General features: G+C 36.9%; 1 protein-coding gene across 1 annotated transcript in view; it reads right to left on the reverse strand.

Moving 5' to 3' along the window:
• Nucleotides 1-15,338, reverse strand: part of ARID1B (AT-rich interaction domain 1B) — a 449,938-nt gene that overhangs the window by 58,201 nt on the left and 376,399 nt on the right. The gene's annotated exons all lie outside the window — the stretch shown is intronic.

A 15,338-nucleotide genomic window follows, 5' to 3' on the forward strand; every position in this document is an offset into this window, starting at 1 on the left:
TATAATCAAACAGCATGAACAGAATTGTTTTGTTTAAAAGGCTCCAGTTTAGCATAAAGAGAAATGCATCTCAGTTAAGGCTGACTTCAGTTTCTAAGTTATTCATAGTTCTGCTTAAAACTCAAGGGATTTTCCAAACCATTTTGTTTTGTCAGAAGCAAGACACAACTTTATTTCTTCTCTGTTTTGGATCTAATGCTACCTTGCATCAATTTCTGTTCCTCTGCCAATGGATTGTAATTTTTCTTCGCCACCTGCAAGTCTCAATATGATCTCCTTGTTGGCTCCTAAGGGACAGGAGGGGAACTGTATTTCTGTATTTGTGAGATTAAATTTGTTTAGATCATTTTAGATGTCCTAAATTGTTTAGATAGTTCTAGTATTATACCAACCATTCTATCAGATGATTAACCTGTTTAGTAACTGGGCTCAGAATCAGGGCCAAGTTCTAAAGACTTGGCCCTGATGCCAGCATGATTTGTCCATGCTGGCATTTTAAGTACTGAGGTTTTTAGAATAACTTCAGGTTGGCTGCTGGATGCCAAGATAGTAAAAACACAATTAAAATGATGCATCAATACACGGAGGAAAATCTCTTAAAAGATAAGCAATTATCATAACAAGGCTTTAACTCCGTATTTTCTAAATTTAATTCTATTTGTATCCTGGACTACATTTTTAAAAATCCCAGAGCAGATAATAAATATACTACAGTCAGCCAACTCAGATGATATTAAACGTAATAAAATAAATTACACTGCAGAGAGAACAGTTAGATCCAAATTCCTTTACTACTATGGCCACTAAAAAGTACAAAATTCCTCAAATCAAGGTTGATGCCTGCCAAATATTTTCTTGGCAGCATTACAGAAGTGGTTTGCTTTCCTCTGAGAATTTTCTTCTCACTTTTTAGTCTAGCCAACAGGCCTTCATAATTACCCAACTAAGTCTTATTAACTAGAATTAGGGTCCCTTCTTAGTGATTATTGTCTAATGACAGGTTCTTCATGAATTTTCCTTAAAAGTGGGAGATGTCCTTCACTCTCTACCCCACCTTCACTTTATTCTATGTTGCATTGTGCTACTGTATTCTCCTGCTCCATTTTATCTTTCATCTTTATATCCTCCAATCCAAAAACTCTTGGTGGCTTACATAAAATATAAAAACCAAACCAAGCATTCACAGTACAACATCCATATGAACAGTAAACCAGCCAGATATGATACTACCATATGTTCAATAAAATAGAAAGTAATCATGACATGATAAATTCAAGGGAATCCTCTCTCATATAATTCTATCTTTTAAGTCTTCTGAAACATTAAGAAAAAGGAGGGTCAGCTTAATTTCTACTGGGAGATTACCAGTATTATATTTTAGTAATACTTGTATAATAATTATACATCACAAATCAAAATATTCAGTGGCATACAATTCAAAAATATAAAATGACTGACATAGAAAAATAATAAATAGAAATGGAGAACATATACAGCATTAAGTTAACTGGAGTGACATACAGATTCAGTCACAGAATGGTATCAATCCCTTAAACAAAGCTAAAATGTGCTGTGATAAAACTGTCTTAACCAGGTTTTGCAAAGCAATCACTATTGGAGCAAGTCTTCTCCCTAAGGAGAGGCTGTTCCTTGATATAGGGCAATGATGAAAAAACACCACCTTCTGGCCTTAGTCTTCCTAACCTCATGGAAGCACAGAAAGATAGCAATTTTGCAGAACACATGTACCAGCACTCTGCTGGAGAAGATGGTTCTACAGGGATCTCAGCACTAAGCCAAATATAGCTTCATAGGTCAAAATCAGCACTAATTGTACCCATAAATGTACTAGTAGCCAATTTGCTCTATTGGCATTAATACAAGTACTGTTAAATTTTGCACCAACTGCAGTTTCTGAATGGACTTTCAGAGCAGTTCCAGGTAGATTACACTGCATAGTCCCACTAGTTTGTAATAGGAGCATGATTTGTTGAGAAATCCTTCTACTCCATGTACTGGTGCATCAGCTGCAGCTAGACAAAAGTACTCTTTGTCATGGCTTCTTACCTGGCTGAGCAGTATCTATCCCATTGTAGGGAACAGGCACATAATTTGGAGTACTTCTGAATCTAGCACGGTTGCTAAAGCCTTGGAATATTGTGTGACTTTTATCAATTTAGACTACATCCAACAATTATAACCACCCAGATAAATATAACAGGGACTGCCTTTCTTCAACAAGTCAAAAATATAGCGACTACATTATTAACTGGAATTGGCAGATGCAATCATATTAAATGAGAACACTGACAACTGCACTGGCTGCTAGTCGATTTCTGAGCTTAATTCAAAGAGACTGTATTAGCTTACAAAGCCCCAAAGGGCTGGGACAGGCTCTCTGATGGAACACCTTCAGTTTTACTTGAAATGCTTAAGATATCCCCACACAATGAGGCCAAGTGGGAAGGGGAATTTTTACAACTGACAGTCCTCAACTTATAACTGACCATTCATTTAATGGCAGTTCAAAGTTATGAAAGGACTGAAAAAAATTACTGATGACTTCTTCTCAATGTGACAACCAATGCATCACCCCCATAGTCACATAATTGCAATTTGGGCACTTGGCAACATTTACAACACTTGCAGCCTCCTGCAGACATACAATTGCAATTTCTGGGCTTCCCAGATGGATTTCAACAAGCAGTCAATGGGTTTTATGTCCTGGTTTCAGTGAAGGGAGAAAATGCTCAGGCAATAAGCAAGTGAAGTCCATATAGGATGTGAGCTCTTGGGATGGGGGTGGGGTGGGGTTTGAGACCTGCAGAGGTGCTGGGTAGGAATACACATATATACACTGTGTTTAGGAGTAATACATTTGCAGTGACACTGGTAAAAATACCAGGAAGGTTTGTTTGGAGAGGCATCAGCAAATAGAAATAGGTTAGACAAAAAAAAAAAAAAAGTTGAGAAAGAGTATACGTGTGCCCAATACCTTACTAGAGGATGAGGAGAAGATGTAATCCAGTAGATCTAGTAATCTAATATCACAATATAGCTTGAAAAGTAGTAAAGGATGAATCAGAAACTTGGTCAGTAATAAACCAATGTCAAAATGAAAGCACCAAGAATAGGAATTCATGAATCACAAAGTCAGATGCTGAAGATGCTTCCAGGAATGGAAGGTACTCTGTGCGGATTAAATCCTTTCCTGGCGAGCATACGCAGCTGAAGCATTCCCTGTTCAATGGTTGCCAATAATGAGGTATTGCTTGCAGAGTCAGCATCTTTCTGCTGCTTGCGAGACACTTATTTTCTCAGGCTGGGAAAGTTTGCCCTGCTTCTTGGCATCTACGTTAACTAAAGAAGGATCAGTGTTGGCTGAGGAAAGACCTATCGAATCTCTAGGGTGCAGAACCCAGTGGAACCTGATTTCATCCACATCTCAAAAGCATGGCCCTGAGGCCATGACAAGGGGGAAGCTAGTAAGGAAGGCTGCAAATTGCAATCACATGATATCTTGCTTACCAACGGCAGCAAAAAAAAAAAAAAAAAAGTAAATTAATGTGTGGTCATGTGAAGTCTCACTTAATGACCACACTGCTTAATGAAAAATGATCCTATCCCCATTATGATCATAAATTGAGGACTACCTATAGTCATGTCCTATCTGTAGAATGCTCTCCTCAAAGAGCTGCTTTAATGCTTACATTGCAGTATTTTCTGCACCAGATTAAGACATTATTATACTTCTTCCCAGAGATATAAAGAACTTTTTTTCACATTTTAAAATATTAATATTTTACTGATAACTGGTTGCCACCGGTTCGCTGCCTGTGCTTGCACAGTGCATGCCAAACGCACGCTGCGTGCACATGCAGTGTGCACCAAATGTTGCACGCATGTGCATGCACAGTGCGCACCAAACATACGCTGCGCACACATTATTTATAAACGTTATTTATTTATTTATTTATTTATTTATTTATTTATTTATTTATTTATTTATTAGTTCGATTTATATGCCGCCCTTCTCCTGGAGACTCAGGGCGGCTTACAATGCGTTAAGCAATAGCCTTCATACTTTTGTATATACTTGCTTAGTAGGGCTTTCGGCTCCCCCTAAGCAGTGTTCTTTTTTATACAAAGTCAGCTTATTGCCCCCACAATCTGAATCCTCATTTTACCTACCTCGAAAGGATGGAAGGCTGAGTCAACCTTGAGCCTGGTGAGATTTGAACTTGAAGTAATTGCAGGCAGCTGGTGTTACTTAACAGCACTTTAGTCTGCTGCGCCACCAAGAAAATGTTTCACTGACTGAACACTAGTTACTGGTTGGTATAAAAGTACATTGACTTGTCAATCAACCCTGTGAATTATAAATAATAGCTTTATGGATAAATGGAGATTCCCTCCATTCCCTGCAAAATTGGGTTTCTTAAAGTCAAACTAATAGGTTAATTTGATGTCACATGGATATTACTATACATTACATGAATAATATGTCATTTTCTTAATAAATTTATACTAAGTAAATTGTAAAATTCACATATGTCAAAAAGGAAAGCATCTGAATATTTTCTGTGAAAACATCAGAATCATTCATGTGTGCGTGTGTATTTCTGAAGCAAGTTATAAGCAAAATGTTTTACAAAATAATTCTGAGAAAGCAATCTAAACCAAAACAACATTTGTTTATGAGGTATACAAATGCATAACTGGCAAACAGGTGGCCTCAATTTTATCCAAATTTTATCCAAACCCACAATTCTCACTTTATGAACACAACAGGGAATTGAGTTTCTATATCAACATATCAACATAGAAAGCAAAAACATATCAATTATTTTGGTAAAAGCATTCCTGGAAAGATCATCATTTAATCCATGTTGCTTCTGTAATCCATTACTGTCATTTTTTTTCAATTCTCAACCACTTTTATGAAATTATGTCACTTTTGATATAGTACAACAGTTACACAGAGAACAAAAAACAGTATCATTGGAATAAGGTCCTTTCTTACTATACCTGTGAGCAAAGAATCTTTTTGTATTTTCTTGATAACCATTTTTTTTTTACAGGGATGTCATTTAATTGGTTATGGCATCTGCCTTCTGGTGTGACATCCCACCAGAGAGCTATATTGCTCTTACCTTAATGATATTCTGAAACTATTAAAAACGTGGTTCATCCAGACTTTGGGATAGGATGGCTGTGGAGACGCCATTGGTTGTGTCTCTCTTGTGTAATACTGAGTTAGCCTTCTCGCCTGGCCTGGGGCTGCCCAGAGCTGTTCAGAAGTTGGGTGGTCTCAAATCATAAATAAAATTATGATAATATGTAAAAGTCATATGTTTGACCTACACATTTAAAATTTGCCTAGGAGATTTAACTATTTCCTAAAACACCCAAATAAAAGATAACAGCAGTGTGTGTAATTTATAACATATATAATGTATATTATAAAATAATGCAGATACTCCTATTAAAAATGAAAGGAAAAAGTGAAAGGAAATGCTGGGCCATCCTCCCTCTCTCTTTCTCTCTCTTTTTGGTTAAAAAAAAGTCACTTGTACATTTGGTTAAAAACCCAAATAGGAACAAGCATGTACATATTTTGAGAGCCACTCAACAGCAGGAATCAATTCTTCCATTAATGAAGTGAAGCCAGCACTGAGGCAGAGAGCAGCAGCTGTTTAACAGCTCATACTAATGCCATACAGTAATTTAGGCCAAGAAGTAAACTCTATGTTATCCAACTGAGTTTTCAAGAGGATTATTTTTGGAAGCCAAAATACAGCTGCTTTTACTGCAAGTTATTGCTTAGACAATCAAGTAATACCAATGACAAGAATTATAATTTTATATACTGAGGTCCATTAGAAACCTCAACTTGAGCGAACTGCAGGAACAGGTTTCTGTGCATAGAAAAACTTAATATAGTATTATAGAAATTAGGATACAAAGACTAGTTGGAAACCACCATTTAGCTTACTAGTCCAGCCACTTTTTAAGCAGTTAAAAACATCCATAATGGACTGCTGTCCAGATTCTACTTGAGCATAATATTCTCTGAGGTATTAATTCTATTTTAAATTGCTTTCAGATTTAGGAAATCCATACTAATATTTAATTAAACTCTGCCTCCAAATAACTTACATTCATTATTCCATAATATGCTGTGCACATGATAACTTAATAAAGATCAGGTCCTGGTTTTCTTCTGAATATTTTCAGGGACCTGTAAAGTACTAATGTATGTCATTCCAGTCTTCTCAAAGTTAAATATTCCCAATTCCTTATCAAGGAACATGGCTTCTAGAAGTCTATTTTTTCCCCTGTTCTTCTTTGAATCTGTTCTAGTTTACCTCAATCCTTCTTAAAATAAAATCTATAGAACTGGACACAAAATGGGAAAAAAACTTACCAATAATGCCAGAACAAAATGAAGCAGGGCACAGGCTGATAGAATTTTGTCAAGAGAATACGATGGTCATAGCAAACACTCTTTTCCAACAATCCAAGAGATGACTCTACACATGGACATCACCAGACGGTCAACACAGAAATCAGATTGACTATGTGCTCTGCAGCCAAAGATGGAGAAGCTCTATACTGTCAGTAAAAACAAGACCAGGAGCTGACTGTGGCTCAGATCATGAGCTTCTCATTGCAAAATTGAGGCTTAAATTGAAGAAAGTAGGGAAAAGTACTAGGCCACTCAGGTATGAACTAAATCATATCCTTAATGAATATACAGTAGAAGTGACAAATAGGTTTAAGGAATTAGATCTGATAGACAGAGTGCCTGAAGAACTATAGATGGAGGTTCGCAACATTGTGCAAGAGGTAGCAACTAAAACCATCCCAAAGAAAAAGAAACGCAAGAAAGCAAAATGGCTGTCAGAGGAAGCTTTGCAAAAGGCTGAGGAAAGAAGGGAAGTGAAAGGCAAGGGAGAAAGAGAAAGATACACCCAATTGAATGCAGAATTCCAGAGAATAGCTAGAAGAGATAAGAACACCTTCTTAAATGAAATAGTGCAGAGAAATAGAAGAAAACAATAGAATAGGGAGGACCAGAGATCTCTTCAAGAAAATTGGAGACATGAAGGGAACGTTTCATGAAAAGATGGGCATGATAAAGGACTAAAATGGGACCTAACAGAGGCAGAAGAGATTAAGAAGAGGTGGCAAAATTACACAGAAGAACTATACAAGAACGAGCTTAACATCCCTGATAACCACGATGGGATGGTCACTGACCTCGAGCCATACATCCTAGAATGTGAAGTCAAATGGGCCTTAGGAAATGTGAGCAACAACAAAGCTGGTGGAGGTGACAGTATTCCAGCTGAGCTATTCAAAATCTTAAAAGATGATGCAGTAAATTTGCCAGCAAATTTGGAAAACTCAACAGTGGCCACAGGATTGGAAAAGGTCAGTTTACATTCCAATTCCAAAGAAAGGCAATGCCAAAGAATGTTCAAACTATTGCACCATTGCACTCATTTCATATGCTAGTAAAGTTATGCTTAAAATTCTACAAGCTAGGCTCCAGCAGTATGTAGATCGAGAACTACCAGAAGTACAGGCAGGATTTCGAAGAGGCAGAGGAACTAGAGATCAAATTGCCAACATACGCTGGATCATGGAGAAAGCTAGGGAGTTCCAGAAAAACATCTACTTCTGCTTCACTGACTATGCTAAAGCCTTTGATTGTGTGGATCACAACAAATTGTGGTAAGTTCTTAAAGAGATGGGCATACCAGACCATCTTATTTGTCTCTTGAGAAACCTATATGCGGGTCAAGAAGCAACAGTGAGAACTGGACATGGAACCACTGATTGGTTCAAAATTGGGAAAGGAGTCCAGCAAGGCTGTACACTGTCACTCTGCCTATTTAACTTATATGCAGAACATATCATGAGAAAGGCGCAGCTAGATGGATCAAATGTTGGAATTAAGATTGCCAGGAGAAATATCAACAACCTCAGATATGTAGATGATACCACTCTAATGGCAGAAAGCGAAGATGAACTAAAGAGCCTCTTGATCCTGGTGAAGAAGGAGAGTGCAAAAGTTGGGTTGAAATTCAATATTAAGAAAACTAAGATCATGGCATCCGGCCCTCTCAATTCCTGGCAAATAGATGGGGAAGAAATGGAGGTAGTGACAGATTTTATTTTCCTGGGCTCCAAGATCACTGCAGATGGGGACTGCAGCCAAGAAATTAAAAGATGCTTGCTCATGGGGAGGAAAGCTATGGCAAATCTAGACAGCATTCTAAAAAGCAGAGACATCACCCTGCTAACAAAAGTGTGTATAGTCAAGGCTATGGTTTTCCCAGTTGCAATATATGGCTGTGAAAATTGGATAATAAGGAAGGCTGAGCGCCAAAGAATTGAGGCCTTTGAACTATGGTGCTGGAGTAGACTCCTGTGAATCCCTTGGACTGCAAGGCTATCAAACTGGTCAGTCCTAGAAGAGATCAACCCTGATTGCTCTTTAGAAGGCCAGATCCTGAAGATGAAACTGAAATACTTTGGCCACCTAATGAGAAGGAAGGACTCACTGGAGAAGAGCCTAATGCTGCGAAAGATTGAGGGCAAAAGAAGAAGGGGATGACAGAGAACGAGGTGGCTGGATGGAATCACGGAAGCAGTAGGCGTGAGCTTAAATGGTTTCCAGAGGATGGGAGAGGACAGGAAGGCCTGAAGGAACGTTGTCCATGGGGTCGCGATGGGTCAGACACAACTTCACAACTAACAACAACAACAAATACCTTCAGTAGAGGAAAAAACACAGCCTTATCAAATTCAACACATGCATATTGCCTTCTAAAACTTTCTGCCCTATTTCTTCGCTTTGACACATAAATGTATTATGTCTATTAACAATATTTCCTTGCCAATGGCTGTTGGTCCATCAGCAGTCTTACATGCTCAGGACTCTGGAGAAATGTGAAAAAGTGCTTTGCTAGCAACAGCAATATGAAATAGGAATTACAAACAGAAACACAGCACCAGATAATGCTGATAGAGGACTGTTGTTTGTAAAGAAATATTTGTGTGTGTGTGTGTGTGTGTGTGTGTGTGTGTGTGTATGTGCTCACGCGCACATGTATAGCATGTGTGTGCAAGCATGCACGCTCCTCTCTCTAACACCCCCACACACACAGAAGGTCTGTGATTTAAGTTTATACAGAGATAATTTGTATTCTGAACTCATCCATACTAAAAACGATTGTATGCATTTATTTGCATTTACAGAAAAAAAGAGCTATATTATATAATATATTCAAATATATTATTTGAATTTCAGCATCACATTGCAAAACACAAATTTGCTATATTGCCACCTCACTACCACTAAGGCCATCAGGCTGAACAAAAGTGATTACATTCCTGTTTCTCCTTGTCTCAGACACTGGCTATTGGCATGATAAAATAAATTATTATTTCCTCAAAATGCCTTGCACGTTTTCATTGCCTGATGTAACATCTCATCAAATCTCAACCCCAAGTTGGCATGCGTAGAACAGAAGCCTGAGAATGCAGCAGGCATATGTGTGACAGTGACATGTGACGTACAAGGAAGAATCATGGGTGATGAGCATGATACATGTTCAGGTAACAATGAAATTTGATGCTCAGGCAACAGAGAAATGCCTAGTTCCCTTGCTTGAGCACAGATTTTCATGTCTTCTTTCCCCAAGGGAGCCCTGTCAATTTCTAAATAGGAATCCTCCTAGAAGCACTTTGTGGGACAAGCAGCTGCAGCCAGCAGCAAAACCAGCCCAACTCCAACAAGGCCCCTAGAAATGTCTTGCAAGGAGAGGAACATGTCTTAGCTTAACTTCCTAAGGACTTCAGTACTTATTTTTTTTAACAGCAATACAAGGATATGTTTACAATCACACAACAACCATCTGTTACCATGACTTTAGGAGACACCTAAATCAGACTTTAACTGAAACCTAGATGAAGCATTAATGGCACCAGAAAAAGACTGTCCCTTTCTGACATTGAAACTGCTTAGTAGCCAATGCAGGGCACCTGAGAGGTTCATTTGAAAATAAAAATGCCATTTTTTCAGAATTTTGCTAATGCTGTCTCAAGGCCTTTGTAGTCCCACATCCTTTCCCCTCCATCATGAATAGCTACTAACTGGATGCCAAAGGTGAAATTCACAAGAAAGATCTTGTTCATATTTCCTGGTAGCTGATATACAGCAACCTGGTTAAAAACAATCTCTTAATACACATTATGGTTTGCTGATTTGTGGCTGGAATTGTAAATGAAGCCACCCAAAAAAAAATATTCTTGGAATGAATTCATACAGACTGTGGTACATGAACCAGGCGCTTGGATCCTGCAAATAATATTCTATGTTCATGTTTAATAACATTCATAGTCTCAACTTTGGAAACATCCTAATTGGTCAACTATATTTTAATTCGATTATGGGCTGTATTAAAAGTTATTTTCTTTTATTTGTCCTGAATTTTCCACTGTGCTTCATCAGAAATTACAATGCATTTATAAGAAAGTAAACCTTATCCATGTACTCCACTATGCATAATTTCATAGTTTTATTGCATATTTCCTTTCTAAGATAGTGTTCATTTATTTGCGATGGTAATATGCCAATCTATACTAATAAATGCTATCCGTACTTTCTATTCAGTAAACAGTCGTGTGGTAGGAGGGAGGGGGAAAACAAGGATATGTCTTCCACTGTTTAAAGGAGTTTATTAACTTCACAAAACTAAAAACGTTTCTTTTAGAAATGCTAAAAGCTACAATGTGTGGACTCAACAATGTCTATCTGAGCCAGTGTGTCTCAACTTGGATGCTCTTCCAGAGACATTCAAAATTGGTAAACCCTTAAAATTTAATTTCAACTTTATTTGTTGCCTTTATTACTTCTTTATATCTAAACAGTTGAGAAAATCTAAGCTCACTTCTTGCTGACATCCTTCATTTTTATAGTGCACTCACTGTATCCTTCCATGGTAATTGCAGAGATTTGTCACATCTGAGCATACTCTCCTTATCCATTATATACAGCTTCTAAATGTCTTTGTAGGGGTGGAGGCGGGGAGGGAAGAAAAAAGGAAATCAATGTAATTCTTTATGATACCTTGCTTTTTCAAGGTTGTTTCCTGCTCCTTAAGAGCAAACTTATTATTTGGAATAATGTTTCAAACTACCTGTACAGAGAAGAAACTCTTTAATATAGCTAGGCTATATTGTAGTTAAAGTAGTGCTTTGATTACATAAAATCCACAGTATTCAAACCAAATCCAAACAAAAAATTTAAATTCCATGGAAGAAAATAAACTGCAAACAGCAATTCTGAATGGATTATGTTGAATTTATATATAAGTGGAGTTGGAAGACTACATTAAACATTTGCAAATTATAGTTCTTAAATCTTGTGTTAGAAATATCTGTTTTCAGAGGGAAGGGGGAAAATTGTCCAACCATGAAGGTTATGGTTGGAAGTTACACAGGTGTCCAAAATGACATCCTATAGGTATAAAATAGCACTCAATAAACTAGAAGCCAACATTTTTCAGGAACGAAAAATCTTGTTATGAGGTCCTTGGTGCTCTCTGAGCTTATTTTCTTGCAGATGTTTCATTACCCTAACTAGATAACATCATCAGTGCTAGTAAGGAGCCCAAAAGAGAACAAAAAGACTCCAGCACCTCTCCACCAGTAATCTGCATTTAGAGCAGCATAGATTAACTTCAAGGTTAACTTCAGACCAACAATCAAGTAAGCAATACCCCAATTAAGAAACCCCAATTAAGAAAAAAGAGCATTTAGTAAACAGCCCAAATCTCTAAGACCACCCCCCACCCACATAGACAAGCAAGACACCAGAAAATAAACTGACAGCAAACATCACTCCTTACTAGAACTGATGATGTTACCTGATTAGGGTAATGAAACGTCTGCAAGAAAATAAGCTCAGAGAGCACCAAGGACCATTCATTTCAACCCTGAGCTATAAATATTTTCATTTAAATTCCTTTAAATCTTATCCCAGAAATAACACAACAATGTTGAATATATTACTAACACATAGAAATGTCTGAACTGTGTTTTTTTAAAGTGCAATTTTCTAGTCACTTGCCTCTGAGTAAATTTCACTGAATAGAATGAAACTGATGATTATATATAAAAATGCTGTATGTTAAATATTTGATGTTAATAAAGAAAATTCTATATCAAGGTAAAAATATAACTATCTGAATCTCAAATCTTGATCCTCCAAGTTCTGGTTAGCTACCACTGATTTTCTGCCTCAGTAGAAGTGAGTTTTCTCTGATGCATGCCATTTAAAGTAAGTTAACAAATTTATTTAAGGTGACTTGCCAAGAAAAAAAAAAAAGTCAAACTTGCTTTCTGAGACTAAATGGATCTCCTGATTTTGAAAGAGCCTGGATTACATTGCATCTTCTTTTAATCCTTTAGAGAAATTTAAATGCCCCCAGTTTTAGTGCAAATATCATTTGAATATTGTACCATGTTTCCCCGAAAATAAGACCCTGTCTTATATTTTTTTTGAACCCTGAAATAAGCGCTTGGCCTTATTGCCATGCACTCAAAAGCCCGATTGGTCTTATCAGGGGATGTCTTATTTTCAGGGAAACAGGATACTTCTCAGCAACACTGATTTTCAAGTGGGTCATCCCATATGGAATTTACCTATTTTATTTATAAAATGATTTCACAGCTTGTAGAATATGTAAACACATACACATTCCACTTTGAGTAAGCTTCAAAAGTTCTCCAAGGAGGAATCTTGCCTGTTTGTCTGTATACACAGACACAGATGCAAATAAACTTCTCCCAGATCAAAATGTTGTAATCATTTGCCTTGATTTCCTTGGTGATGGTAGTAGTGAGTTGTAGGCAGAATCAGGTTTTAAAAAATATTGAGTTTTCCAGGTGGCCAACCCTTTAATTATGAAGTAAAACACTTATGTTTTGAAACTAAGTTATAGGATTGTTAGGTTAGTTAAGTGTTGCAAAGATAAACCCACAAATCTTATAATAGGAAAGTTATGGGATAAGAAGATAATAATTAAAAAATAATTCTCTCTATCTCAGTTAGATACATGCTAGCAAATTCAAGTTACTCTGTTTGGTGGAGGAATTAGTAAATTATCCCCACCTGCTTGACATAAACTGTCTAAATGTTGATATCATGGCACTTTGCGTAAGCCTTTTATTAACTTAGCTTCTGCAATATTCTTTTCCTGTCAAAAAGTAGAATGTTTTACTCCAGGGAAGAAATGAAATGTGATGATTATCAACAATACAGTCATGGAAATATCAGAGTTTTGTGGTATTGCTCCTAGACATCGATGCAAAAAAATATGGAGGACAGGTAATGGTGCAGAAAAATGCAAAATTTAATTCATTTTCAGCCGATGAGAATCTTGCCTTCCCTTTCAAGCATGAAGGGAAAAAGCCATGCCACAAGCCATGCAGTACAGGTGACATGCAGATTTTTTAAATCATATCTGACACAGTTAGTAAAACAAAAACCAAACTGCTTTTCCGATGCGAGTTCTGTATTTGCTCTTGGGTGCTTTTGGTAGCCAAATGGCAGCTAAATGGCAGTACAGAAAAAAAAAAATCTGTCAAGATTCCACAGCAAGTCCAGTTGATACGGCTACCTACCCGTACTGGTCAGGCTGATGCATCATGGGACCCTGAGCGTTGCCATAGTTGGGATGCTGTGAAGAAAACATGGAGCGTCCGCCAGCCCCAGACTGGCTGGGATAAGCAGGCGACCGAATGTATGGTGGCCTAAAGCAGAACAAAAGAACAACTTCTTTGGATTTGTATTGGACCACAAGCTTGGACCTGATGGCAGGATTCTTCTTGTTTGGAAAACTTTCTCTTATTCTCTGGCAATAAGGAGAAAAATGTGGTTCTTCCCTAACCTTAAATGGTGGGGTTCATTTCATATTCCCTACAGATGTCTGTAGAGATTCTCAGTCATCCAGGTTATGGTTGTTCCAAAGGTGCTTTTTCAGGAGGCAAGTGGACTTTCTTGTTTTTTCTTTGAAGACATTTAGCTTCTCATCCAAGAAGCTTCTTCAGCTCTGACAGCATAGTGGGGAATGGAAGGATTTTTCTGCAAGGAATATAAATCCTTCCATTCCCCACTTCCATTCATGTCAGAGCTGAAGAAGCTTCCTGGATGAGAAGTGAAACGTCTTCAAAGAAAAAACAAGAAAGTCTACTTGCCTCCTGAACAAGCCCCTTGGGACTCCCTACAGGTGTTTCCTTTTTGCAATAGAAGTATAATAATGACTTAGCCTTTCCATAGGTAAAGAGTAAAAGAGGGTTTTCTAGGAGATGAAAAAAATATAAAGCACTGTATCATAGAAAATAGAAACTGAAAAGCAAATTCTAAAAAAATGGAGTTGCAAGATGCCTCATTTATGAACCTAAATGCTACATATATCTTACATTAATTATAATTATTTATATCACAATTGATGCTGTGAAATACAACACTTGATTTTACTGCAAATGGCCTTCTTTTAAAATCAAGTTATTTTTGTTTTTACACCCAGTTTTCACTTCTGAAAAATATGGATTGTTCAAAGCAAAAAAAGAAAGAAAGAAAGAAAACACTAAACCCACTGGCCTGCTAAATTGCACAGGCTTTCAGTTATTTTTATGAAACTGTTGGTTTTACATATTAAGAGCACACATTAACAGAAACTAAATTGCTGTTTTATAAATTATATTCCTCACAGTTCAAACAAGATATACATTCTTAAAGTAATAAAATAAAGGTCAAGCAATCTAATAAAATATTCTTACCCTTTCTGGTACTAATGGGATTATCTGCATTTTGAGCACTTACTGGTAATGTATATGTAATGCAATGAATGCTTTTTTTAAAAAAAAATGAATATCTAATGTTTATACTTTTTCAAGTATTATAAATATGCATGCTGTTTTATATGCATGCATTAAATATACAGATGCATATAATAGTAACACTGTTTTGCAAAGTAATCATGAAATTCATTTTTCTCTTAATGATATTTCCACTTATTTTAACACAGTGAAACCAAAAGATACAACCAAGAACATGAATTCATGTGTTTGCAATAGGTGCCTATGGGGGAAGGACAGCATGTGCAAACACAATCTTTGCATTTTTGTAGATCTTAACAAACTTCAATTCAATCAATAGTTTAAGGGTCTGGAAATATTATTCCAGAGAAAGGAGGCTGCGAATATTGGATCTAGAAATCGAATAGATGACTTGTCTGAGTTTCCTTATTCTAAAATGA

The sequence above is a fragment of the Pituophis catenifer genome, unplaced genomic scaffold (assembly GCF_029215685.1).
Source record: "Pituophis catenifer annectens isolate HBS135680 unplaced genomic scaffold, rPitCat1.0.hap2 SCAF_1, whole genome shotgun sequence".
NCBI lineage: Eukaryota > Metazoa > Chordata > Lepidosauria > Squamata > Colubridae > Pituophis > Pituophis catenifer.